The following is a 26,462-nucleotide window of genomic DNA, read 5'->3' on the forward strand; positions in this document are numbered from 1 at the left end:
ACTATTAAGTTTGATTAGCAGAGTTACAGGGGAAAAAATAAACAGAATAATACACACACACACACACACACACACACACACACACACACACACACACACACACACACACACCTGGGTTTGATTCCTGAGTCAGGAAGATCCTCTGGAGAAGGGATAGGCTACCTATTCCAGTATTCCTGGGCTTCCCTTGTGACTCAGCTGGTAAAGAATCCGCCTGCAATGAGAGAGACCTGGGTTCGATCCCTGGGTTGGGAAGATCCCCTGGAGAAGGGAAAGGCTACCCACTCCAGTATTCTGGCCTGGAGTATTCCATGGACTGCATAGTCCATAGGGTCGCAATGAGTTGGGCATGACTGAGTGACTTTCACTTTCATGGCTGTATCCAAATGCTTATATCAACACCTGTCACCTAAAAGGCAACCAAATAAGAAAGCATCCTGTGGTCTATCACTCTATGCAGCAAGTAATAAGGACCCTCGGTTAGAATGATGCCGGGGTAGAGAAGTGATCTACAGGCAGTTGAAGTTTTCAAAGGAAAAAGCAATGAAATACTTTATTCACATATATTTTATATTTGAAATGTATACTTTTTCATGATTTTTATAGAAATGTGTTGCTTTATTAATAATTATCAGTTTATTAAAGATGGCCCATTTCATGCAAAGATTGAACTGATCCAGTGGTGTTTACTGATAATAAGTTTGCAGGGTACAGGCCACCTCTGCTGACATTTTCCAGCTCATTTTTTTTTTTGGTAGATTTTCATTTTTGTCATCACTGCTATGTTGGCTTATATATTTAAATTACCAAAGTATATACATGGCTAGTACACTGAGATGTACACGTAGTGAAGGACTACAACTTAGAATAGCACTATAAATGGAAACAGAGAAGGCAATGGCAATCAACTCCAATACTTTTGCCTGGAAAATCCCATGGACAGAGGACCTGGTGGTCTACAGTCCATGAAGTTGCAAGAGTTGGACATGACTGAGCGACTAAACAGTAAGAACAATAAATGGAAAGAGTGCTCAGGTATCCAGTGTAAATACAAATTGTGAATCTTTAAAAGCTGAAACAAATGAAGTTGGCCTGGTAACCAAAAGAGAACAGGGTAATTAGAAGTGTGACAACAAATATCTGAAGACTGGATTTGACAGCTCAAATTAACCGTCATTAGTCCTTAGTATGTTGAGTAGTATGACATTTAGTCAAAGAATAATAGGAAATATTGAAGCTTCTGTGTCCTAGTAAAAACAATCTAGTCACCTTTCTGATATCCCCGTTTAGATGTGTGTTTGTTTTCTGTTATTCTCCAATCAAGCACAAAATTATGATTTCCGGTTCTCCAGTAGAACTGGAGAACAGAATGGAAGATTGAGTTGTACAACTTTTACTATATGCTGGTCATAAAAGAGATTTGTGAAGCTAATCACAGTCAAAAACCACTCTTAGATAAAAAAAATATACAACACTAATAAGTGGTTGAATTCTTTCATCAAGTGATATTACGGCTATGTGTTAGGTAACATTGATCGCATATGGAAGCTGCAGTTCTATTCCACGGGTGCATTTGTGGCTCTTGCATGAGTATATGACTTACAGGGGTCAATAAGAAAATAACTTTATCCTCTCACACCCTCCCTGAATCTCTCATCACCCTTGAAACACACTCAGTGGGGCTTGCTACTTCATAGTCCCTATATTGAAAGATATTTGGGATCCTATGCTTTTTAGACATGAAATAAAATCCTCTAACGCTTTGGCTTCCCTGGTGGCTCACTGGTAAAAAGTCCTCTAATGTTTAATATTCAAATAATCTTTGTTCAGGAGTTCATGTACCTAGTCTAGGCAATGAGCAAAAACACCTCTCAAATGTCACTTCGTATCTCCCTCAGTGTGAGGCAGGCCTGGTGATAGATGTTTTCTTTGCTTCCCTGACTTGAATTTTTCCTCTACCCCTCCATAACTGCAGTTGCAAGTTGTGTTTTTCTTGAGACAGAAGCCTGCAAGATTTGGCTTCGGTTTTCTCTTACTGGAGTGGAAACATTTTGAGTTCACACCCTCTGGTCTTTGATGATAGACAAAGCTGCTTCCTAGTTATGGAGCCGAATATGGATTCTACCATTAACTCCCTCCCCTGCCACTACTACCAGACACAATGAACTCTACTTCTCATGATGGGCATGATGTATTTTCCCTCAAATAGTCATGTAGGTGACTGTTGCTGTTCTGAGTTTCATCCTACATTGATTTAGTACTTCCTTCCAGCAGTTTTTCTGGGAAGAATTAAAATGTCCCCAGGCTGGCTCTTTTCCTCACCTGGCTCCTCTCATGTCCATGCAACAGGCTCGCTCATCCTCACCTCCTCATGAGAGTAACTGCGGCTCCTAACACGGGTCATTTTCCATCCTTCCTCCTTTGCCCAATGACCACAGACTTTCCTCCTTAGATTTCCTATGTGATTAATATCCTACACAGTCTCATATTTTTGATCTAGTTCACCATGCCCTAACTCTTCTAAACTCTGAGAATCACATCTTAAAACTTCCAAGTGATCACTTTGAGGATTATCTCACCGGGCTTGAGAATTCCTTGTCTTTTAGAAAGAGAGGTGAGGAAAAACAAAACAAAACCAAACCATAAAATGTTAACAATTCCTTCAATTTTATTTTCAGTTTTCAATACTTTTAGCTGATTTCCTAGCCAAGGGTTTTATAATCTAGAGGTGAGTGATGGTTGCAAAACTATCTTTACACCTATCTGTTGCAAATCCTGAAAAGATCTAGTATCTTTTTTTTTTTTTGAAGGGAAGTTTGGTGGATACTATTTTGGTGGTCTTGAGGAGAGATTCACCAAAAATGGAAACAAAAGGGACCCCATTTGAATAGCCTACAACACATGAATTTTTAGTACAATTTTGTTTATCATTGAATACCTGTGCTCCAGAAGACATGAACCTTTAGTTAATTATTGATCATTTTGAAATAAGTGAAATAAGCTTAGAAAAGTCACATTGGAACCAGAACAATGATCACCCACTAAGTATGCATTGGTAAAGGTCTTTTCTATGAGAGTGAAGTAAATTGTATGGGAACAACAGAGAACTGTTAGTTAACTACAATTTTATCCCAATTCAGTGTTAAAGATGCTACAGAGAACTATTACTGTGTTAACACTGAAGTTACTGAAGGCCTCTTCAATGTCTTGAAGGAATCATTTTTTAGCAAGGTCAAGAAACTGATTTTTAAAAGAAAAAATATTCTATCTGTGTAAATGAAAACTTTTTACTTGATTTATTGGGAAATTATGTAAAAAATACTTTTACATGAAACTTATAGAACTAGAAAACTGTTGAAATGACAAGCCTTAGTTATTCATTAATGCTGAATACCCTGAATCTAATTATAGAGTATTAATATTACAATTATTAGATTTAAGAATAAAAAATAAAATAGAATTTCTTAAAGGAACTTAATATTTTTCATTTTTGAGAAAAATAAGCTAAAAGCGTATTATTATTGTTGTTCACTTGCTAGTTTGTGTCCGACTCTGCAACCCCATGGACTGCAGAACACAGGCTCCTCTGTCCTTCAATATCTCCTGGAGTTTACTCAAATTCATGTCCATTGAGTCAGAGATGCTATCTCATTCTCTGCCAACTTCTCCTTTTGCCTTCCAGTCTTTGCCAGCATCATAGTCTTTTCCAATGAATCATCTCTTCACATCATGTAGCCAATGTATTGAAGCTCAGCTTTAGCATCAATCCTTTCAATGAATATTCAGGGTTGATTTCCATTAGGATTGACTGGTTTGATCTTGCAGCCCAAGGGACTTTAAACAGTCATCTCCTGCACCACAGTTTGAAAGCATCAATTCTTTGATGCTCAGCCCTTTTTATTGCTCAATTGCTAAGTCGTATCTGACTCTTCGACCCTGTGGACTGTAGCCTGCCAGGCTCCTTTCTCCATGGGATTTCCCAGGTAAGAATAGTAGAGTGGGTTGCCATTTCCTTCTCCAGGGGATCTTTCCCTACCTGGGGATCAAAACCCAGTCTTCTGTATCTCCTGCATTTGCAGGCAGATTCTTTACCTCTGAGCCACCTGGGAAGTCCCTCCTTTATTGCTGACATTTAAAGACATTATTTTCAAATTTTTAATCATATATGAATAAATATTTCCAGAGGTGAGTACAACCAAGAGATGATTAAGAATCTAATGAAGCCGTCACTTATTTCTCTTTTGAATGTCAGGTGATTTTGGAATTGGCATCTGAGGATGTGCTTATAGAAACCTTCAGTGAGAAATTAAGTCAGGAGATGTTTTAAATATCAGTTCAGTTCAGTGGCTCAGTCATGTTCGACTCTGCGACACCGTGACCTGCAGCATGCAAGGCCTCCCTGTCCATCACCAACTCCCGGAGTTTACCCAAACTCATGTCCATTGAGTCGGTGATCCCATCCAACCATCTCATCCTCTGTTGTCCCCTTCTCCTCCTGCCTTCAATCTTTCCCAGCATCAGGGTCTTTTCAAATGAGTCAGCTCTTTACATCAGATGGCAAAATTATTGGAGTTTCAGCTTCAACATCAGTCCTTCCAATGAACACCCAGGACTGATCTCCTCTAGGATGGACTGGTTGGATTTCCTTGAGAGTCCAAGACTCTCAAGAGTCTTTTCCAACACCACAGTTCAAAAGCATCAATTCTTCGGTGCTCAGCTTTCTTTATAGTCCAACTCTCACATCCATATATGACTACTGGAAAAACCATAGCTTTGACTAGACAGACCTTTGTCAAGTAATATCTCTGCTTTTTAATATGCTGTCGAGGTTGGTCATAACTTTCCTTCCAAGGAGTAAGTGTCTTCTAATTTCATGGCTGCAATCACCATCTGCAGTGATTTTAGAGCCCCCCCAAATGAAGTCAGACACTGTTTCCACTGTTTACCAACTTATTTGCCATGAAATGATGGGATCAGATGCCATGATCTTAGTTTTCTGAATGTTGAGCTTTAAGCCAACTTTTTCACTCTCCTCTTTCACTTTCATCAAGAGGCTCTTTGGTTCTTCTTCACTTTCTGCCATAAGAGTGGTGTCATCTGCATATATGAGGTTATTGATATTTCTCGCCGCAATCTTGATTCCAGCTTGTGCTTCCTCCAGCCCAGTGTTTCTCATGATGTACTCTGCATATAAGTTAAATAAGCAGGGTGACAATACACAGCCTTGACGTACTCTTTTTTCTGTTTGGAACCAGTCTGTTGTTCCATGTGCAGTTCTAACTGCTGCTTCCTGACCTGCGTACAAGTTTCCCAAGAGGCAGGTCAGGTGGTCTGGTATTCCCATCTCGCTAAGAATTTTCCACAGTTTATTGTGTTCCACACAGTCAAAGGCTTTGGTATAGTCAAGGAAGCAGAAGTAGATGTTTTTCTGGAACTCTCTTGCTTTTTTGATGATCCAGTGGATGTTGGCAATTTGATCTCTGGTTCCTCTGCCTTTTCTAAAACCAGCTTGAACATCTGGAAGTTCACTGTTCACATATTGCTGAAGCCTGGCTTGGAGAATTTTGCGCATTATTTTACTAGTGTGTGAGATGAGTGCAATTGTGTGGTAGTTTGAACATTCTTTGGCATTGGCTTTCTTGGGATTGGAATGAAAACTGACCTTTTCCAGTCCTGTGGCCACTGTTGAGTTTTCCAGATTTGCTGGCATATTGAGTGCAGCACTTTCATAGCGTCATCTTTCAGGATTTGAAATAGCTCAACTGGAATTCCATCACTTCCACTAGCTTTGTTCAGAGTGATGCTTCCTAAGGCCCACTTGACTTCATATTCCAGGCTGTCTTGCTCTAGGTGAGTGATCACACCATCGTGGTTATCTGGGTCTTGAAGATCTTTTCTGTGTAGTTCTTTTGTGTATTCTTGCCAACTCTTCTTAGTATCTTCTGCTTCTGTTAGGTCCATACCATTTCTGTCCTTTATTGAGTCCATCTTTGCATGAAATATTCCCTTGGTATCTCTAATTTTCTTGAAGAGATCTCTAGTCTTTCCCATTCTATTGTTTTCCTCTATTTCTTTGCATTGATCGCTGAGGAAGGTTTTCTTATCTCTCCTTGCTATTCTTTGGAACTCTGCATTCAAATGGGTATATCTTTCCTTTTCTCCTTTGCTTTTCACTTCTCTTCTTTTCACAGCTATTTGTAAGGCCTACTCATATCTAGAAATATTTGACAGGTGCTACCAGACATTTGTTTTGCTGGTGGCTCAGCTGGTAAATAATCTGCCTGCAATGAGGGAGACCTGGGTTTGATTCTTCTGTTGGGAAGATCCTCCGGAGAAGGGAATGGCTACCCACTCCAGTATTCTGGCCTGGAGAATTCCATGGACTATATAATCCACGGGGTTGCAAAGAGCTGGCCACGACTGAGTGACTTTCACTTCACATCACTTCAGTTCACCAGACATTTGCTGCTGTTACTGAGAATCTATACTTGTGACATAATGTTTTCTAATTTAGTAAAAAGAAAGGGAAGGAAAAACAAAATGATAAGCAAACACAATAGTTGAACCAGCCATAGTTTCTAAAACAAAAATTTTAAATTTAAAATAAAATTTATGAGAAAATTCTTTCTCTGTGCCTTTTTTCATTATATATGAGAGTAATGTTTTAAACATTTTATTGTGCTTACTAAATAATTTTCAAACATTTTTGTTTAATATATTTGCCTAAAGTTTGCTATCAGTGCTAAATGGCCATTATATGGCCTGGACATCTAATTATTGACACTTTTCCCCTTTGTTGTACACCTGACACTAGGCCCTGTATATAACAAGGAATTGTTACAAAAAATTTGTCAAGTCAATAAGAAATAAAATTTTCAAGTGGTAAGTGCTGTGGAATGAAGTATGTCTCTTTCAAATTTATATGCTAGAAGCTCTAACCTCCAGCGTGACTGTATTTGGAGACAAGGCTTTTAGGAGCTAATTAGATTAAATGAGATCATAAGGGTAGGGACTTAATCTGACAGAATTTGTGGCTTTATAAGATGTGACAATTTTTGTCTCTCTTTTTCTCTGTCTCTTTTCACCATGTGAGAATACAGAGAAAAGGTAATTGTCTAAAAATCAGAAAGAGAGCTCTCACCAGAACTGGATGGACTAGCACTTGATCTTGGACTTCCTAGCCCCCAGAAACATGAGAAAATAAATTTCTGTCTCTTAAATCCCTCAATCTATGATATTTATTATGGCAGCTCAAGCTGGCCAATACTGATGAGATCTAAATAGTATAGCTGCTATGAGAAACACTATGGCAGTTCCTTTACTTTTTTAAAAATTTAAAATAGAATTATTATATAATTCTGTGATTCACCTTCTGAGTATATATTCAAATTAATCGAAAACAGGATATCTCAAAGGATATTTGTATACCCATCTTCATAGCAGCATTATTTATGATATGGAAGAGATGAAAGCAAATCAAGGGTCCATCAGTGAATGAATGGATAAAGAAAATATGATATACACATGTGCTGTGCTCTTCTAAGTCACTTCAGTTGTGTCTGACTCTTTGCAACCCTATGGACTGTAGCCAGCCAAGCTCCTCTGTCCACGGGATTCACCAAGCAAGAATACTGGAGTGGGTTGCCATGCTCTCCTCCAGGAGATCTTCCTGACCCAGGAATGGAAACTGCATCTCCTGGGGCTTCTGTATTGAGGTGGATTCTTTACTGCTGAGCCACCTGAGAAGCCCACATGTGTTGTTATTGAGCCTTAAAAAAAAGGCAGTTGTGACACATGTAATAACATAGATGAGACTGAGGGCATCTTGTTAAGTGAAATCAGCCGGTCACACACAAAAAGAAACAAAACCGAAATACTGTGTAATTCTGCTTATGGAAGGTATCTAGAGTAGATACCTGTTTCTACCCTTTCATACCCTTTCATAGATACAGAAAGTAGAACGGTAAATACCAGGGGCTAAGAGGGAGGGAATGGGAAATTGTTATTTAATGGGTATAGAGTTTCAAGAAACAATGTGAGCATACTTGACACAATTAAACTATACACTTAAAAATAGTTTCAATGAAAATTTTATGCTATATGTATTTTATTTTAATTTTAAAATTAAAAAAAAACTTAAGAAAGTTTTTTGACCAGATTTACTGTGAGAATCTGCAAAGAGCTGAGTCCTTCACCAAATACATTTCCAACAATCAGAAACATCAGTTGTTAATCACAGTCAACTATTTATTCCAAAGGTCCTGTAAATTTATACACTTATCTACATTGAGATTAAAAATAGTCTAGAATAATGGTTTGAGGCCCTATATTTTGCATGTCTAAGAAAATTGTGTTTCTTTCTTTCTTTGTTAGAATTGGGAGTTTGAAGAAAAAAAATAATGGAAAGCCTTTGCATCAGGAAATTAAATACTGCATTGTGCAATATTTGTGAGTCTGGGATATTTAGGTTTATATCATAGCCATGTGGTTTCAATATGTGTACATCAGTGGACACTTTACTCTTTGTATCCTGTTGTGCTGAAGATTTCAAAGCACTTTATGAATAACAATTTCCTGAGATGCGAGCTTCTGGAAACACAATATGTTTTTTTTTTTTTTCCTAAGATGGGAGAACGTGCTTCATCTTGAAAGGTATAGTGGGAAAATGTGGAAAAGAAACCTTACCTGTGTTTGGGGGCAGATTTGGAGAGTGAGATGTGAGGAAACAGGAGGAAAAACATGTTTCCCTTTGGTCTCTGGAGGTAAAGTTTATAAAAACAATATAAAACTAGACTACTTACAATGGCATTGAAAAATGATAAATCCATATTATCTTCTTTGAATAAATTAATGAGTTAACGAGTGGACAAAACAAGAACTGAGTATTGGGGATTGTGTATGACAGTGAGAAACACTTAGTTCCTGACACTGAAGAGCTTCTTGTGTTTTGGTTTTCTCTTGCCGTGTAATGAATTACCACAGATGGAGCAGCTTAAAACAACATGGCTATATTACCTCACAGTTATGTAGGTCGGTCTTTCAGGCAGTGATCAAGTGGGTTCTCTGCCCAGGGGCTTATTAAGCTGTCATGGAGGTGCTGGGACTGCAGTTCATCCAGTGCTAAGAGAGTCTTCCAACCTCACTGCTGCTGGAAGAATTCATCTCCTTGGGGCTGCAAGACTGACATCCTGCTTCTTCCTGGTGATGGCCCTCAGCTCTTAGTGCAGTTCAGGTCACTTCAGTCGTTCAGTCGTGTCCGACTCTTTGTGACCCCATGGACTGCAACACACCAGGCCTCTTTGTCCATCACCAACTCCCAGAGCTTGCTCAAACTCATGTCCATTGATTCGGTGATGCCATCCAACCATCTCATCCTCTGTCATTCCCATCTTCTCCCTCCTTTAATCTTTCCCAGCATCAGAGTCTTTTCAAATGAGTCAGTTCTTCGCATCAGGTGGCCAAAGTATTCGAGTTTCAGCTTCAACATCAGTCCTTCCAATGAATATTCAGGACTGATCTCCTTTAGTATGGACTGGTTGGGTATCCTTGCAGTCCAAGGGACTCTCAAGAGTCTTCTCCAACACCACAGTTCAAAAGCACCAATTCTTCAGCGCTCAGCTTTTTTATAGTCCAACTCTCACATCCATATATGACTCCTGGAAAATCCATAGCCTTGGTAGACGGACCTTTGTTGGCAAAGTAATGTCTCTGCTTTTTAATATGTTGGCTAGGTTGGTCATAACTTTTCTTCCAAGGAGCAAGCGTCTTTTAATTTTGTGGCTGCAGTCACCATCTGCAGTGATTTTGGAGCCATAAAAAATAAAGTCAGCCACTGTTTCCCCATCTATTTGCCATGAAGTGATGGGCCCAGATGCCATGATCTTAGTTTACTGAATGTTGAGTTTTAAGTCAACTTTTTCACTCTCCTCTTTCACTTTCATCAAGAGGCTCTTTAGTTACTCTTTACTTTCTGCCATAAGGGTGGTGTAATCTGCATATCTGAGGTTATTGATATTTCTCCTGGCAATCTTGATTCCAGCTTATGCTTCATCCAGCCCAGCATTTCTCAGGATGTACTTTGCATATAAATTAAATGAGCAGGGTGACAATATACAGCCTTGATGTACTGCTTTCCTGATTTGGAACCAGTCTGTTGATCCATGTCCAGTTGTAACTGTTGCTTCTTGACCTGCATACAGGTTTCTCAGGAGGCAGGTCGGGTGGTCTGGTATTCCCATCTCTTAAGAATTTTCCACAGTTTGTTGTGATCCACACAGTCAAAGGCTTTGGCGTAATCAATAAAGCAGAAGTAGATTTTCTCTGGAACTCTCTTGCTTTTTTGATCTTCCAACGGATGTTGGCAATTTGATCTTTGGATCCTTATGGATTAATGCAAAGCAAACTCGTTGGTAGCCTAAATTATTGTCTCCATGTTTTTCTTGCATACATAAAGTTATGCAATCACAAGAGTAATAATCTATAATATTCAAAGGTTGTATTCACACTAAAGAGAAGGCACCTGATGCAAACAGCTGACTCGTTGGAAAAGTCCCTGATGCTGGGAAAGACTGAGGGCAGGAGAAGAGAGCATCAGAGGATGAGATAACAGGATGGCATCACCAATGCAATGGACATGAACTTGGTGAAACTCTTGGAGATGGTGCGGGGCAGGGAGGCCTGGAGTGCTGCCATCCATGGGGTCGCAAAGAGTCGGACATGACTGGGTGATTGAACAACAAAGGGGAGGCAGTAACACACGATGGAGAAGGAATCCTGGAGCGCTCATCTCAGGATTCTGACTCCCATATCAGAGACTTGTTTTGTCTTTTAAGTCCTGTCCAATTCCTTTGTGACCCCATGGACCGTAACCTGCCAGGGATTTCCTGCCAGGTACTGTACCTCAGTCCATGGGATTTCCCAGGCAAGAATAGTGAAGCAGGTTGCCATTTCCTTCTCCAAGGGATCTTCCCAAGCCAGGAAGTGAACCCACTTTTCTTGCTTTGCAGGAAGATTCTTTACTGCTGAGACGTGTGGGAAGCCCATATCAAAGAGAGAGGTAGATAACTATTTAATGCACCATTTTTTAAATGGCAAATGTTAGGAGTTATTTATTTAGGAGCCATGAAGACCAGAGGAGGGGCCCTTGGCTGAGACTGAGGATATAAGAAACCTTGGAGAATATAAGGCCACCTGTATTGGCTATGGCATAGCCATAGTCATGGAAGCTGTGCGAGACTACGGTAGGCAAAATAGGTTGAGGTGGGCATGGATGAGCTCAGAAGAGATTGGAGAGGGACTGGGCTATATTGGGTCAAGGTGAGTGTCCTGAAGAAACACAGCTTCAGAGGGGCATAAAGAGAATAAAGAGTAACACAGAAGCCAAAGAGGTGAAAAATGGTTAGAAAAAGTGAGTGATTGTATTAGTTTCTTAAGGCTGCATACTTAAAGTACCACAAAATATGTGGTTTAAAAACAACAGAAATGAAAACCCTCATAATGAAATCCCTGGAGGATGAACATGTGAAATCAAGATGGCTAATGGGAATGCTGTATAGGACATGGAGCTCAGCTCAGTGCTCTGTGGTGACCTAGATGGGTGGGATGGAAAGAGTGGGAAGGAGGTCCACGATAGGGGGGATATATGTACGCTATACTGAGTCACTCTGTTGTACAGCAGAAACTAACACAACATTGTAAAGCAGTTATACCCCAATTAAAAAAAAGTATTGACACAACCATGTTCCCTGTGAAGGTTCCAGGGGAGGAATTTTCTGTTCCTCTTGTTCTTCTCTTTTTTTAAATTAATTTTTATTGGAGTATATTTTCTTAATTCCTTTCCTTTTGTTAGCTTCTGATGGCTGCCTATAAATCTTACCTTTCCTTGGATTGTCAATGTATCACTGCATTCTCTGCCTCTGTCTTTACATAATCTTCTTCCCTGGGTGTCTGGACACCAGACACCAGTTATTGGATTTGGGTGCACTCTAATCCCATTCTAATCCAGTATGAACTTATCTTTACTTGATGTCATATGCAAAGACCCCGTTTCTAAATAAGTTCACACTAACAAGTTCTGGGATAAGAATTATAACGTATTTTATGGAAAGAGAGGGACAAATCAACTAAAGATAACATTGATCAAGAGGAATAGAGAAGAATGATAAAAAGATGGAATGATAAAAATTTAAAGGTGATTTCTGGTTTTACCTGGAAATTTAAGGGAGTCTTCCTGAGTTCTGCCTGAGGGGACTGGAAGCCAGATTGCAGTGGCTGATTGGAGAATGGTTGGTGCAGAAATACAGATCTGGAAGCAAAAAGAGCAAGTGAGAACTTAGAGGAACCCATGTCTGGAATCAAGGGAGGTGTTGACAATTTTCAGATAAAAACGGAAGCAGATAAATATAAGTATGGAGGACTTATCTGGTGATCCCGTGGTTGAGACTCCATGCTCCCACTGCAAGGGGCATGGGTTTGATCCCTGGTTGGGGGAAGATCCTGCATGCCATGTGAAGTGGTCAAAAAGGAAAAAGATGGGTATAGACATGACCACTCCTTGGGGAATGTCTGGTAATTACAACTCTCTGCTCATGGACTCAATATTCTTCATGAGTTAGGATTTGAGACTGAGAAAGAGACCACTGGTGAGGGGTTGGGCTCTTGGAGAGGGTGGTGGCTCAGCGGTAAAGAATCCACCTGCCAGTATAAGAGATTCAGTTTCAATCCCTGACTTGGGAAGATCTCCTGGAGAAGGGAATGGCAAGCCACTCCAGTATTCGAGAATTCCATGAACAGAGGAACCTCCTATAGTCCATGCAGCTGCAAAAGAGTGGGACAAGACTTATCGACTAAACAATGACAACAACATGAAAAAGAGCTAGCCTGTAACGCTGAGGCCCAGCTGAAGTTGGAGACTGCTATATGTGATGCAGACATCAGCAGCTGGGGAAGCTCCTTATAAAGACTGTAAGATTAAACCAAACCTTCAGCGGGAGCCAGGGCTGGCTACTTAATTTGCAGGACCTGGTACAAAATGAAGATAAGGAGTCCCTTGATCACAAAGCAAGAAGTCTTTTCCTTCCTTCTCTCTCTTCTCCTGTCGTGGTATTTTTTAATTGACTATTTAATGTTATCGTGCTCCCTCTGACTCCAGAAGACCTGTGGGTGATGTGAACACTCACCAGCCCTCAGGGCCCCACTGCATACTTGGGGTACAGGGAGCAGGTACCCCACCATGACCTTCTCCGTCTCTTATCCAGGCCCCTCCAACAGTGAAGGCTGCTGGTGGTTACTGGACAGGGACTGGAGAACAGGCATTTAAGAGTCTCTCCTAGGGAGGTGAGGAGGACTCGTGCAGGGAGAGAACCTCAGAGCCCCTGACACCTCCTCCATTGTCCCATTAGACAAATTCCAAGACACAAACGCAAAGGTGAAATTATTAATAATTTCAAGATGGCGAGTGGAGAACAATAAATCCCAAGTTGGGGATCGATCAGCTTCTGAGTAGGTGATCTCGTGAGACTACACAGGTCTCCTCCCCAGGAAGCCAGCCCGAGCGGATACATCAGGTGGAGTGTGTGAGGCAGAGGATAAGGTGGGTTTGATGGAGTCCAGGGAGAAGTTATCCAGAGGGTTCCAGGTTGAAGGTGGAAGGAAGACATGACAGAAATATTCTGATAGGAGGAGTGCAGGAATGAGGCATTAGGAATGCAGTGGAGTTGAAAAGCATGAGGAGTGTGAAAGAGCTGAAAAGGTAGGAGATGGCGATCTCAGAGTGAAATGCAAGTCTGACATTTTGGTGGTCATGGTACAGGAGGCTGAAATGGAATAAAATGCAAAGAATTCTGTTCCTGGCAATGCAGGCGCCCCAAGGATGGATATCGATGGAGGCTTGTCATTATCTTCCCTTCCTTGTTCTCCTCCCAATCCCCATTTTTCTTCCCTTTACTGAGATCTCTGTAGAAAGTCAGGGGAAAATTGAATCACGATGTTTTAACTTGATAGCATTACTAATTTCTCACCGTCTCCTATGGCTCCCCAAATGTACATACACAACCCATCAATTTGTGTGAGTTGAACATGTGAAACCATCCTCTGGAGTTAAAATATCACAGAACTGCTTTCTTTTATTCTAAAACAAAATCACAAATGTGGTATTGGAGACGCATAAAGGCAACCATGTGTTATCTGTGTGACCTTGTTTTTGGTATCTCTAAAGGCAACATGGAAATTTAAACACACATAGCCAGTGTAGCCTGTATATTTAAGAAAACAGAATAAGGCTTTATAATATTTAAAGTGTATAATGGAATATCATGCATTCATATAAACACCTTATGTTTGGAAAGGGAGACCAAAATATAGGGCAATGGTATTTTCTCTTGTGTTTTGTATTAATTTGTTTTAAGCACAATTAATGATGATAACATATAACAAATGTCTCTAACTAGAGAAGCAGGCCACTGAGAAAAAGTTGACTCTAATGATTCTATCAGGGTGTTTTCTTCTTGTTAAAGTTCATAAAGTTAGCAAAATGCTGGGAGGATGTATCTGAGAAAAAGCAATGAGTGCAAAGACAACTATGACATAACTATAAGAAAGTAATGAATGTCAAGAAACTGTAATTTCCTCATACTTACATTCAAAGAACCAACACCTTCTATCAAATCTCAGAGCTTATATTTTATAATACATCTTCATCTATAGATGAAAACATTTTACTTAAAGAGAAGCTGGCAGACCCACTTGAACTCTGAATACATATAAGTTTAAGGTTGAAACATTTTGTTAAAAAGAGTTATTAGGATATGGTGACAGCACTTTTTTTTCTCAGAGGAAGCAGGTTAAGACACATCATTTGATGACCAAGTACCCAACAGGGAAGATCATTGAAAGGGATGGTGAAAATATTTCTTTTTTTTATTGCCTTAATTATGGGGGTTGCACCTGCCTGGACTCTCTCCCATCAGCTTGCAGTAAGGCTCTGACATTTTAAGTGGACATTTGGATGGATGCTAGGAAGGAGGAAAAAGAAAAAAGCAATGGTGCCTCTTGTTGGGCAATTTTAGTGCTACCTGGAGTCCTAAGTGCAACATTGTGGTTAAACTTTTCTGATGGTGTTAAACACTAACCAGTAGGTACTCTCTAACTATATCCAGTCTTTCAGAGGATCAGTTTCATAGCCTGTCTTAGTGCCCTGGCTGAATTTCTGGTTTTAAGTATCAAATTCTTCCTGGTATTTTAGAATAGATGCAGTAGTACACAAATCAGGTTAAAAAAATAAACAAAAAGTATTGCATAGAAGATTCTCAATGCTAATTTTTTTCCGTATCTCTCTTTTGCTAAATGATAGGGTTTTGTAGACGAAAATAAAATCCCATTGAAATTTTAAACCAAGTGCAGTTTATTATATTTAGATGATGGATGAGATTGTTTCAGGGAAAATGTGCATTTATCTATTTATATAATCAAAACATATTTCAGAGATATGTTTAAAAAAGAGCATCCCTGGTGGCTCAGATGGTAAAGAATCTGCCTGCAGTGCTGAAGACTTCAGTTCAATCCCCAGGTCAGGAAGATCCTCTGGAGGAGAAAATGCAACCCACTCCAGTATTCTTGCCTGGAAAATCCCACAGACAGAGGAGCCTGGTGGGCTATAGTCCATGGGGTTGCAAAGAGTAGGACACAACTGAGCTACTAACACTTTCACTTTCTAAAGAGTTGGTATCTTCTTCAAACACAAGGCTTTTTCAAAGTATATCAGTTCTTGAAACAAGATGCTTGCTGCTCACTTAACAGGAGAGGGAAAGATCCATCAAACCATCAGACATTAGGGGTTTAAGCGCAAGTGAATTCTTTTTGGCTCACTTAGGTGGCTCCAACTGGGCAATGAATTTGCTTTGCGATACCATTAGATGGCCTGGAGTTCTTAATTACCAAACAAATGGAAAGTTGCTGCCTGGTGCTGACAGCTCCTTTGTGCATCATCTTCACGGAACATGAATGATTAATGGAATTTTCCCAACACAGTCAAAGTTGTTTACTGATGGAATTAAAGCTGAAATTGGCAAAGTCCTAGTGGGAAGACTTTTGTTATAATGTCATGGACCTGCCAAGCTCTCCAGGTGAAAAATAGGAACAATTTGCGATGGCTCTTAGCAGTTCTCGATATTCTTTGGGTTTGATCTCAATTGAAAGTCATCTTATTTGGATATTGTATTGAAGTAAGGTACTGACATTCAGTCTCTCTGTGTGGCTTATAAACATCAGTGACAGGGTGTGTGTCCTGATGAAAGCCCTGTGCCCAGCTAAGGAGTAAGGTGACACCTTTCCAATACCTGAGCCAGAGAAAATGATCAAGGTACAGATCCATTCATTTTGGCTTCTTTAGTCTAGAAGCCCTAGTACATTTCTTCTTAAGCTCAAGCCAGGTGGTCCAGACATCAGCGGAAGATGTTATCCCAGAAGGGGAGGGTTGTTAATACCTAGCTTTATGAATAGCTGTGGCTCTAGAGACAGAATCTTTTTAGTGATTTGGATAACAAAAAGGAATGGTATAAACTAAAAGAATAACTAGCTAAGCATAATTAAGGACTTCATCTATTTCAGGTTTTTCTCTCAATCTCTGCCTGTTGTGCCCGGTTACATACTTTTAATTCTGTATCTTGTAATTTCTTGCCAAAATATGGCAGGAATTTGACTCTGACTTAGCTCTGTTACCCCTTTACACACATACATGTATCTAGTTCCATTACAAAAATCACTGCAGCTTGATTTTTCTCGGCCAAGAGTAGCTTTGCAAACAATCACCTCTCTTTAATTATTTCCAAAATTAACAGTGACCTCTGTAGCATGGTGGTATTTTGGACTCTTGAGTCCAATGTTCCAGGCAATTGATTGTGGCAATGCAGATGGCCTTAATACCTGGGCAATAGGACCAGGAATTTGACTCAAAATTAAGAACTGGCTCGTAAACTCCTGGCCACTGTTCCTATGATGTAAAACTAATCACTCCATATGAACCCACAGTTGACATACTTGAACAGTTTTTGGTGTTTATCAATGCTGCCATTTTGCAGTGAAAGAAAGATTTGGCAGAGTACATAGTTCCTTAATCCCCATGCAGATGAAAATTGTGGATGCTTTTGTTACTAGTTTTGACTGGAAGTCATGGGCCTTCTGCTTGTACTTTTTGGCTTCACTCAGCCAAATCAGCATGTAGTTTCATATAGAGAATTTATAAGTTGATATTGAGTCTGTTTACATATACATATATGTGTGTGTGTATATAATTGCATTTATTCACTTATGGCTGCCCTGGGTCTTTGCTGCTGCGTACAGGCTTTCTCTATGTTGTGGTGAGCAGGGGCTATTCTTCACTGCGGTGCGCAGGCTTCTCATTGCAGTGGCTTTTCCTGCTGCAGAGCATGAGCTCTGGGGCACTTGGGCTTCAGAAGTTGTGGTGCATGGATGAAGCTGCATATATTTTACTGAGTGATACACAGTTTAAACTATACTCTGAAGGTGAGTTTTCTCACTGTTCCCTGGAGTAAATAGTTGTTTTTGAATTTTATGTATAAGCCATCATGTGAAATGCTGAGTTAGTTTTGGCTTGGGGTCTGGACAATAGTCAACTTGCTTCATTTTGCCAAAGGAAAGTTTCTGAAAAAAACAACTGTTGCACATCAGTGTCTTTGCAGCACTGAACGCTTTCGAAATGGAACAAGCTCATTTGCAAACATAAATAATATATTGTATACACATATTAAAGAATCCAGCATTATTGTGTTAAGTATTTGATTGAAAAAGCAAAAGCAAACAAACAAACAAACAAAAACTCTCAGAAGACAACAGCTCATTTGTATGTGATAACACCAAGCAAGTTCCAGGTAAGATTTGTGCTTGGTAACTGTTACTGATTTGGGAGTTGGTATGAATAACAGGATATTAGAGTGCTTCATTAGTTTCAATTGTGAATAAACCTTGACAAGTGTACTGGATGCCATTGCACGTTGTTTTCCTGTTGTTTATTAAAATCAGCTCCAAATAAATAAAAACAAAGGACACATTTTAAACAAAGGATCCTTTTAAGGGCACTTGGTGCTGATCCTACTTTCAGTGCTTTGCAGATCTCTCTACCTCTGAGTGAGCTGGTGTATTTTCAAAGCTTCACCTATTCCATGAAAAGTGCCAGGCACCATGCAAGCAGGCAGATGCTAGGGTGATCAACTAGAAAACCACGTAGATTAACCTCCTCTATTAGCATGTGGTTCCAGTTTGGATAGGGATGTGTGAGTTCTCTCAGTATGCTTCCAACATCATCAGAGAAATATAATCATTCCCCCAGGGAGAGCAGAAGGAACAACAGATCGCCAAATATCTCAAATCCCCAAGGGAGGCATAATTGTATAATAACCACATTCTTTCTTTGCATTATCTTACTCTTGGTTCATAACAAAAATGACTTGGGAAAATCACCATGTAAAGCACATAATATCTCAGAGAGAAAAGACTGTACTTTTTTCCCCTAACTCAAAGTCCAACTAGTGTTTAAAACCTGGCTCCTGACTCAGTTCAGTTCAGTTCAGTCGCTCAGTTGTGAGCGACTCTTTGCAATCCCATGGACCGCAGCACGCCAGGCCTCCCTGTCCATCACTGCCTCCCGGAGTTTACTCAAACTCATGTCCATCGATTCGGTGCTGCCATCCAACCATCTCATCCTCTGTCATCCCCTTCTCCTCCTGCTTTCAACCTTTCTCAGCATCAGGGTCTTTTCCAGTGAGTCGGTTCTTTGCATCAGGTGGCCAAAATATTGGAGTTTCAGCTTCAGCATCAATAATTCCAATGAATATTCAGGGCTGATTTCCTTCAGGATGGACTGGTTGGATCTCCTTGCAGTCCAAGGGACTCTCAAGAGTCTTCTCCAACACCACAGTTCAAAAGCATCAATTCTTCAGCGCTCAGCTTTCTTTATAGTCCAACTCTCACATCCATATATGACTACTGGAAAAACCATAGCTTTGACTAGATGGACTTTTGTTGAAAAAATATTGTCTCTGCTTTTTAATATGCTGTCTATGTTGGTCATAACTTTTCTTCCAAGGAGCAAGTGTCTTTTAATTTCATGACTGCTGTCACCATCTACAGTGATTTTGGAGCCCACAAAAATGAAGTTTGCCACTGTTTCCATTGTTTCCCCATTTATTTGCCATGAAGTGACGGGACTGGATGCCATGATATTAGTTTTCTGAATGTTGAATTCTAAGCCAACTTTTTCACTCTCCTCTCTCACTTTCATAAAGAGGCTCTTTGGTTCTTCTTCACTTTCTGCCATAAGGGTGGTATCATCTGCATATCTGAGGTTATTGATATTTCTCCCAGCAATCTTGATTCCAGCTTGTGCTTCATCCAGCCCAGCATTTCTCATGATGTACTCTGCATATAAGTTAAATAACTACAGAGACAATATACAACCTTGATGTACTCCTTTGCCTATTTGGAACCAGTCTGTTGTTCCATGTCCAGTTCTAACTGTTGCTTCCTGACCTGCATACAGATTTCTCAGGAGGCAGGTCAGGTGGTCTGGTATTCCCCTCTCTTGAAGAATTTTCCACAGTTTGTTGTGATCCACACAGTCAAAGGTTTTGGCATAATCAATAAAGCAGAAATAGATGTTTTTCTGGTACTCTCTTGCTTTTTCCATGATCCAACAGACGTTGGCAATTTGATCTCTGGTTCCTCTGCCTTTTCTAAATCCAGCTTGAACATCTGGAAGTTCCTGGTTCACGTACTGTTGAAGCCTGGCTTGAAGAATTTTGAGCATTACTTGCTAGCATGTGAGATGAGTGCTATTGTGCAGTAGTTTGAACATTCTTTGGCATTGACTTTCTTTGGGATTCGAATGAAAACTGACCTTTTCCAGTCCTGTGGCTACTACTGATTTTTCCAGATTTGCTGGCATATTGAGTGCAACACTTTCAGAGGATCATCTTTTAGGATCTGAAATAGCTCAAGCAGAATTCCATCACCTCCACTATCTTTGTTCATCATGATGATTCCTAAGGACCCCTTGACTTTGTATTCCAGGATGTCTGGTTCTAGGTGAGTGATCACACCATCGTGGTTATTTGGGTGATGAAGATCTTTTTTGTTTAGTTCTACTGTGTATTCTTTCTGCCTCTTCTTCATATATTCAGCTTCTGTTAGGTCCATACCATTTCTGTCCTTTCTTGTGCCCATCTTTGCATGAAAAATTCCCTTGGTATCTCCAATTCTCTTGAAAAGATCTCTAGTATTTCCCATTCTATTTTTTTCCTTTATTTCTTTGCACTGATCACTGAGGAAGGTTTTCTTATCTGTCCTTGCTATTTTTGGAACTCTGCATTCAAATGGATATATCTTTCCTTTTCTCCTTTGCCTTTTGCTTCTCTTCTTTTCTCAGCTATTTGTAAGGCCTCATCAGACAACCATTTTGCCTTTTTGCTTTTAATTTTTGGGGATGGGCTTGATCCCTGTCTCCTGTATATTGTCACAAACCTCCATCCATAGTTCTTCAGGCACTCTGTCTATCAGATTTAATCCCTTGAATCTATTTGTCACTTCCACTGTGTCATCATAAGGGATTTGATTTAGGTCATATCTGAATGGTGTAGTGGTTTCCCCTACTTTCTTTAATTTAAGTCTGAATTTAGCAATAAGGAGTTCATGGTCTGTGCCACAGTTAGCTCCTGGTCTTGTTTTTTTCTGACTGTATAGAACTTCTCCATCTTTGTCTGCAAAGAATATAATCAATCTGATTTCGTTGTTGACCATCTGGTGATGTCCATGTGTAGAGCCCTCTTGTGTTGTTGAAAGAGGGTGTTTGCTATGACCAGTGTGTTCTCTTGGCAGAACTCTATTAGCCTTTGCCCTGCTTCATTCTGTACTCCAAGGCCAAATTTGCCTGTTACTCCAGGTATTTCTTGACTCCCTCTTTTGCATTCCAGTCCCCCATAATGAAAAGGACATCTTTTTTGGGTGTTAGCTCTAAAAGGTCTTGTAGGTCTTCATAGAACCATTCAACTTCAGCTTCTTCAGCATTACTGGTTGGGGCACAGACTTGGATTACTGTGATATTGAATGATTTGCCTTGGAAATGAACAGAGATCATTCGGTCATTTTTGAGATTGCATCCAAGTACTGCATTTCGGACTCTTTTGTTGACTATGATGGCTACTCCATTTCTTCTAAGGGATTCCTGTCCACAGTAGTAGATATAATGGTCATCTGAATTAAATTCACCCATTCCAGTCCATCTGAGTTCGCTGATTCCTAGAATGTCGATGTTCATTCTTGCCACCTCCTGTTTGACCACTTCCAATTTGTCTTGACTCATGGACCTAATATTCCAGGTTCCTGTGCAGTATTGCTCTTTACAGCATTAAACTTAACTTCTATCACTAGTCACATCCACAACTGGATGTTGTTTTTGCTTTGGCTCCATTTCTTCATTCTTTCTGAATTTATTTCTCCACTGATCTCCAGTAGCATTTTGGGCACCTACTGACCTGGGGAGTTCATCTTTCAGTGTCATACCTTTTTGCCTTTTCATACTGTTCATGGGGTTCTCAAGGCAAGAATACTGAAATGGTTTTCCATTTCCTTCTCCAGTGAACCACATTTTGTCAGAAGTCTCTGCCATGACCCGTCCGTCTTGGGTGGCCCTTCACGGCTTGGCTCATAGTTTTATTGAGCTAGATAAGGCTTTGGCCATGTGATCAGTTTGGTTTTCTGTGATTGTGATTTTCATTCTCTCTGCCCTCTGATGGATATGTGTAGATTCTGGCAAGTAGTAATTTTTACAGGTGAAGGTTAAAATCAGAGAATATTTGTTACTGAGTGTAAGTGTATGTGCCTGATGCACAGTGATGCCAAATAAGCCAAAACATTGGAGTTTGTAGCCAGAAAGGTTTGTTGCAGGGCCACATAAGGAGAAGGGTGACTTGTGCCCCCAAAGCCCTGAATTCCTCAAAGGGTTTCAGCAAAGCACTTTTAAAAAAAATTAATTTTGCCTTTGTTGCTTAGTCACTAAGTCGTGTCTCTTTGCGACCTCATGGACTGCAGCACGCCAGGCTCCTCTGTTCTCCACTATCTCCCAGAGTTTGCTCAAGTTCATGACCACTGAGTCAGTGAAGCTATCTAACCATCTCATCCTCTGTCACCATCTTTTCCTTTTGCCTTCAGTCTTTCCTAGCATCAGGTTCTTTTCCAGTAAGTCGGCTCTTTGCATCAGGTGGCCAAAGTATTGGAGCTTCATCCTCAGCATCAGTTCTTGCAATGAATATTCAGGGTTGATTTCCTTTAGGATGGACTGGTTTGATCTTCTTGCAGTCTAAGGGATTCTCAAGAGTCTTCTCCAGCACCACAATTCAAAAGCACCAATTCCTTGATGCTCAACCTTCTTTATGGTCCAACTCTATTTTTAATTTTAGGTTAATTGCTTTTCAATGTTGTATTGGTTTCTGCTATACAACAATGTGAATCAGCCATAAGTATACATATATCCCCTCCCTCTTGAACATCCCCCATCCCATCCCTCTACATCATCACAGAGCACCGGACTGAGCTTCCTTTGTTATCAGCAGCTTCCTACTAGCTATCTATTTTACACATGGTAATTTATATGTTTCAATGCTAGTCTCCCAATTAGTCCCATTCTCTCCTCCCACCACTGTGTCCACAAGTCTGTTCTCTATGTCTGTGTCTCTATTCCCGCTCAGCAAATAAGCCCATCAGTACCATTTTTCTGGATTCCATATATATGCATTAATTTATGATATTTGTTTTTCTCTTTCTGACTCACTTCGCTCTGTATAACAGGCTCTAGTTTCATTCAAATCTCAGTTCAAGTGACTCAAATTTGTTCCTTTTTATGGCTACATAATATTCCATTGTATATGTATACCACAACTTCTTTATCCGTAGATGGACATCTGGGTTGCTTCCATGTCCTGGCTATTGTAAACAGTCCTGCAATGAGCATGGGGGTACGTGTGTCTTTTTGAATGGTTTTCTTAGGGTACATGCCCAGTAGTGGGATTGCTTTAAAATATATGAGCAGCTCATGCAGCTCAATATCAGAAAAACAAACACCCTAGTCAAAAAATGGATAGAAGACCTAAACAGACATTTCTCCAAAGAAAACATACAGATGGCCAATAAACACATGAAAAAAATACTTAACTTTGCTCATTATTAGAGAAATGCAAATCAAAACTACAATGAGGTCTCATATCATCTCACATTGGTCAGAATGGCCATCATCAAAAAATCTACAAGCAAAGAACTTTTAAAGGCGAGGTGAGAGAGGGGTGTCATTAGTTGTTGCAAACTTCTTGATGGTTGTTTGCAGCTGTCCACGTAGGTCAGGTCACAATGTTCCTGTAAGCCTCCAACAAGACGAATATTATTCTCTGTTCTGAACTTATTAGTGTCTATATGAATGGACTCTTAAAGATTAAAGCCCTGAGAATATGCTATTCTATTTATTTCAGACTACAGGTGACATTCTTTTACAAAAGGTGTAGAGCCAGCATGACTATGCATACAAAACACAACAGAATAATATGGAGTCAGATTTGTTCTTCTCTAGTACATATCTAAAACAGCCCAAGCAAATGATGACTCTTAAGATGAGGTGCTCAGATAACACACTTCAGCTCCATTGGAGGTACATGCTCTATCAATTTCTTATGTCTGAAGACCTTGATAAAGCACACAGCAACCTGGTGACCAAAAGAACAGAACAAAGCTCGATCACTTGGGAAAGTTCATTGCATTCTTTGAGATTCAGTTTCCTCATGAGTTAAATGCAATGATAGTACTCAAATCACAATTACAGTGGTAATTAAACGATGCCATCCATGTAACTGCAAACCATAGTGCCTAAAACACAGAAAGTGTTTGATAAATCGGCAGTTGTATTACCATTCTGATCATCATTATTATTACTACGGAATGAAAATGTTGATTCTTCAAAAACTCTTCCATTCAGAATCCTCTGGATGTTTTTTTGTGTAGAAATAGCCAGGTCAACCTAATGTTACATTTAAAGGTGTGTGTGTGTGTGTGTGTGTGTGTGTTTCTACGTGTACCAAATCTGAGACCAAGAGTCCAGCACTCGCCATGGTCCAGTTAACTTGGTGATAGAGAGCTGAGGCCTCCAGAATAAAAAGCTAATGGGTTACTGTGTCCAGCAATTCCCTAAACCTTATGACCCAAAAAGAGAGGGGAATGAAGGGAACAGGAAGTTCTTTGAACTTGGACTCCCTGAGATAATTGTTTACAATGAACCCCTCTGTTTTACTTTTTTCTCTTCCTGCCACAAAATTTTTTTTCCATATATTTTGCTACTTTGAGTCTCCTGTCTTATTTGTTTGCTTGTTTATTAGAAAACTTGAAAGAAAAACTCAGGAGAATATTTAAAATGAAGAATCAAGTCTATACATTTTGAGCAGGAACAGTTTCCATCTAGCTGGATGGAGGTAGCCTGATCTAGGTTTACAGGGAGGGAGTTGACAGAAGAATTCAACGTTGGTAGATATCATTAGATAAAGAGAAGACATTGAGGAATTTTTGTCTATATCAGATATTGACAAAATTCTTGGAAAAAATATAAGTTCTCTGAACTTAGGCAGGTTGTATAACCTTCCCATGACTCAACCTGCCTCATGTCTAAAATAGTGATAATAATGGTATCTAACTCATCAGTTTATGAAGATTTTGTCAGTTTGTTTTAATAAAACACTCAGGACAGAGACTGAAGCAGTGTAAAAGTTATACAAGCATTAATTAAACAAATAATTCATTAAAAAAACTAATGAACAGGAGAATAGAAATGTTTTATGTGATATTATTTTTCTTTTTATAAGAAATACATTTTTAAATATGTGTACATACTAATACATATGAATATATATGTATACATATATATGTATATATGCATGCATCTAGATAAGCATATCTAGATATGTATACATATATATGTATGTGTAAATATATGTGTATATATGTATACACATATATATTAGAGACTGCTTAAAAAATATGTGTTAAAGAAGTAGTAAGTTACATTTTAATTGGAAACCTAAACCATAATTTAATTGAGTTTGATCAGATCTAAATGTTTCAACATTCTAAATTTGGTAAACATTTCCAAAATTCTCTTTAAAACCCTAAGAATATTGTATCTCTGAACTAAGTTGATTTATCTTTGAAGCTCTTAGAATTCTAAAGGTACGTGATGGTAACAAGTTTGCTTGTTACAGAGGGCAACTCTTGCTTTATTTGTTGGTATTATGATCTCTGAAATGATTGGCCATAGCACCTGTTCTATTAGTGAAGGTGAGATGCAGCTACTTTTTGATTCTTCATTTCTTCAGAACTTTGGTTTGTGAAGTTTCCCAAATCCAAAATAACATGGGCATTCTTATTTATTACTTATAGAGAAATGAATCACTAAAAATCAATCCAGGAATCAAGGCTAGTCTCAGCTCTCCTTGGCTCTCATTATTTCTTAGGCAATTTCACCATAGATCTAAAGAGCTGTATCTCAGCCTTGCTGATCCTATCATATTCTAAGACTCTATTTACATAAGTATCAGAGAAAAACCAAGTACAATTTCAGAGGCCCCTGATTTGAACCACCAGCCACCAGGGGCCCATTTTGATTGTTAAAGTTCAGGGAAATGGCCAGAAGAGGAGGAAAAAAAAAGAAGAAATAGAGGCAGAGAGCAGATTCCAACATTGCCATCTTTGAGACTGTTGTGTGGTTCATCAGAATATCTTTTTAATCTACCACCTTTTATCACAAACATGTGGTCCTACTTCCAGAACATTGTCATGCTATTCTAAACATTTGAAAAGTGCATCAACAGACAGTCCCGTCAAAATAAACCAACAGCACATTCAAACAGCAACCGCTGTGAACCTACTCAGCTCATTGTTTTTTGTTTCATGTTTGTTTTTATTAGGTGAAAAATTGAGGGAAAAGGGAGACCACTGATTATAGGAAGAACACGAACAAAGACAGTCCCATCAGAACCCTGAGTTTTCCATCAGGGCGGGAAAGCTTCCAAAGGAAAACCACCTGCTGGGGAAGAGTCCAGCACCGAGCCAGCAGTTTCAACTCACGGTGATGCTTGCCCTGATGGTCATTTTCAGCTCACAGTGGTAAGAGTAAAGAGGGATCTCACAACAGCTGTCAGATTCCTGATCCTGCTCTCCCAGTAACTGCTTCGGCCCCATTCTGGAGCTGTAGAAACACCCTATCAGAGAGCCGCACGCTGTTCCTGCACTGTTAACGCTTGCACTTGGGACACTGGTGAGAGATGCCGAGGGGTTGGAAATTTCCCCTCAGGTAGTCAGGAGAGAGACCTTCTAATGCACCCTCAGATAGCATAATGTACACACGCCACAGTAGTGCAGAA

General features: G+C 39.7%; 1 long non-coding RNA gene across 1 annotated transcript in view; it reads left to right on the forward strand.

Moving 5' to 3' along the window:
* The window catches only part of LOC145528897 (uncharacterized), an 84,650-nt gene extending 58,423 nt beyond the window's left edge, over positions 1-26,227 (forward strand). The window contains exon 3 of the long non-coding RNA XR_014070774.1: positions 26,007-26,227. This is a non-coding gene — a long non-coding RNA (uncharacterized LOC145528897). The remainder of the gene's footprint in view (positions 1-26,006) is intronic.
* The last annotated feature ends 235 nt before the right edge of the window (positions 26,228-26,462 follow it).

The sequence above is a fragment of the Giraffa tippelskirchi genome, chromosome 12 (genome assembly GCF_054371585.1).
Source record: "Giraffa tippelskirchi isolate mGirTip1 chromosome 12, T2T-mGirTip1v1.2.pri, whole genome shotgun sequence".
NCBI classification, from domain to species: domain Eukaryota; kingdom Metazoa; phylum Chordata; class Mammalia; order Artiodactyla; family Giraffidae; genus Giraffa; species Giraffa tippelskirchi.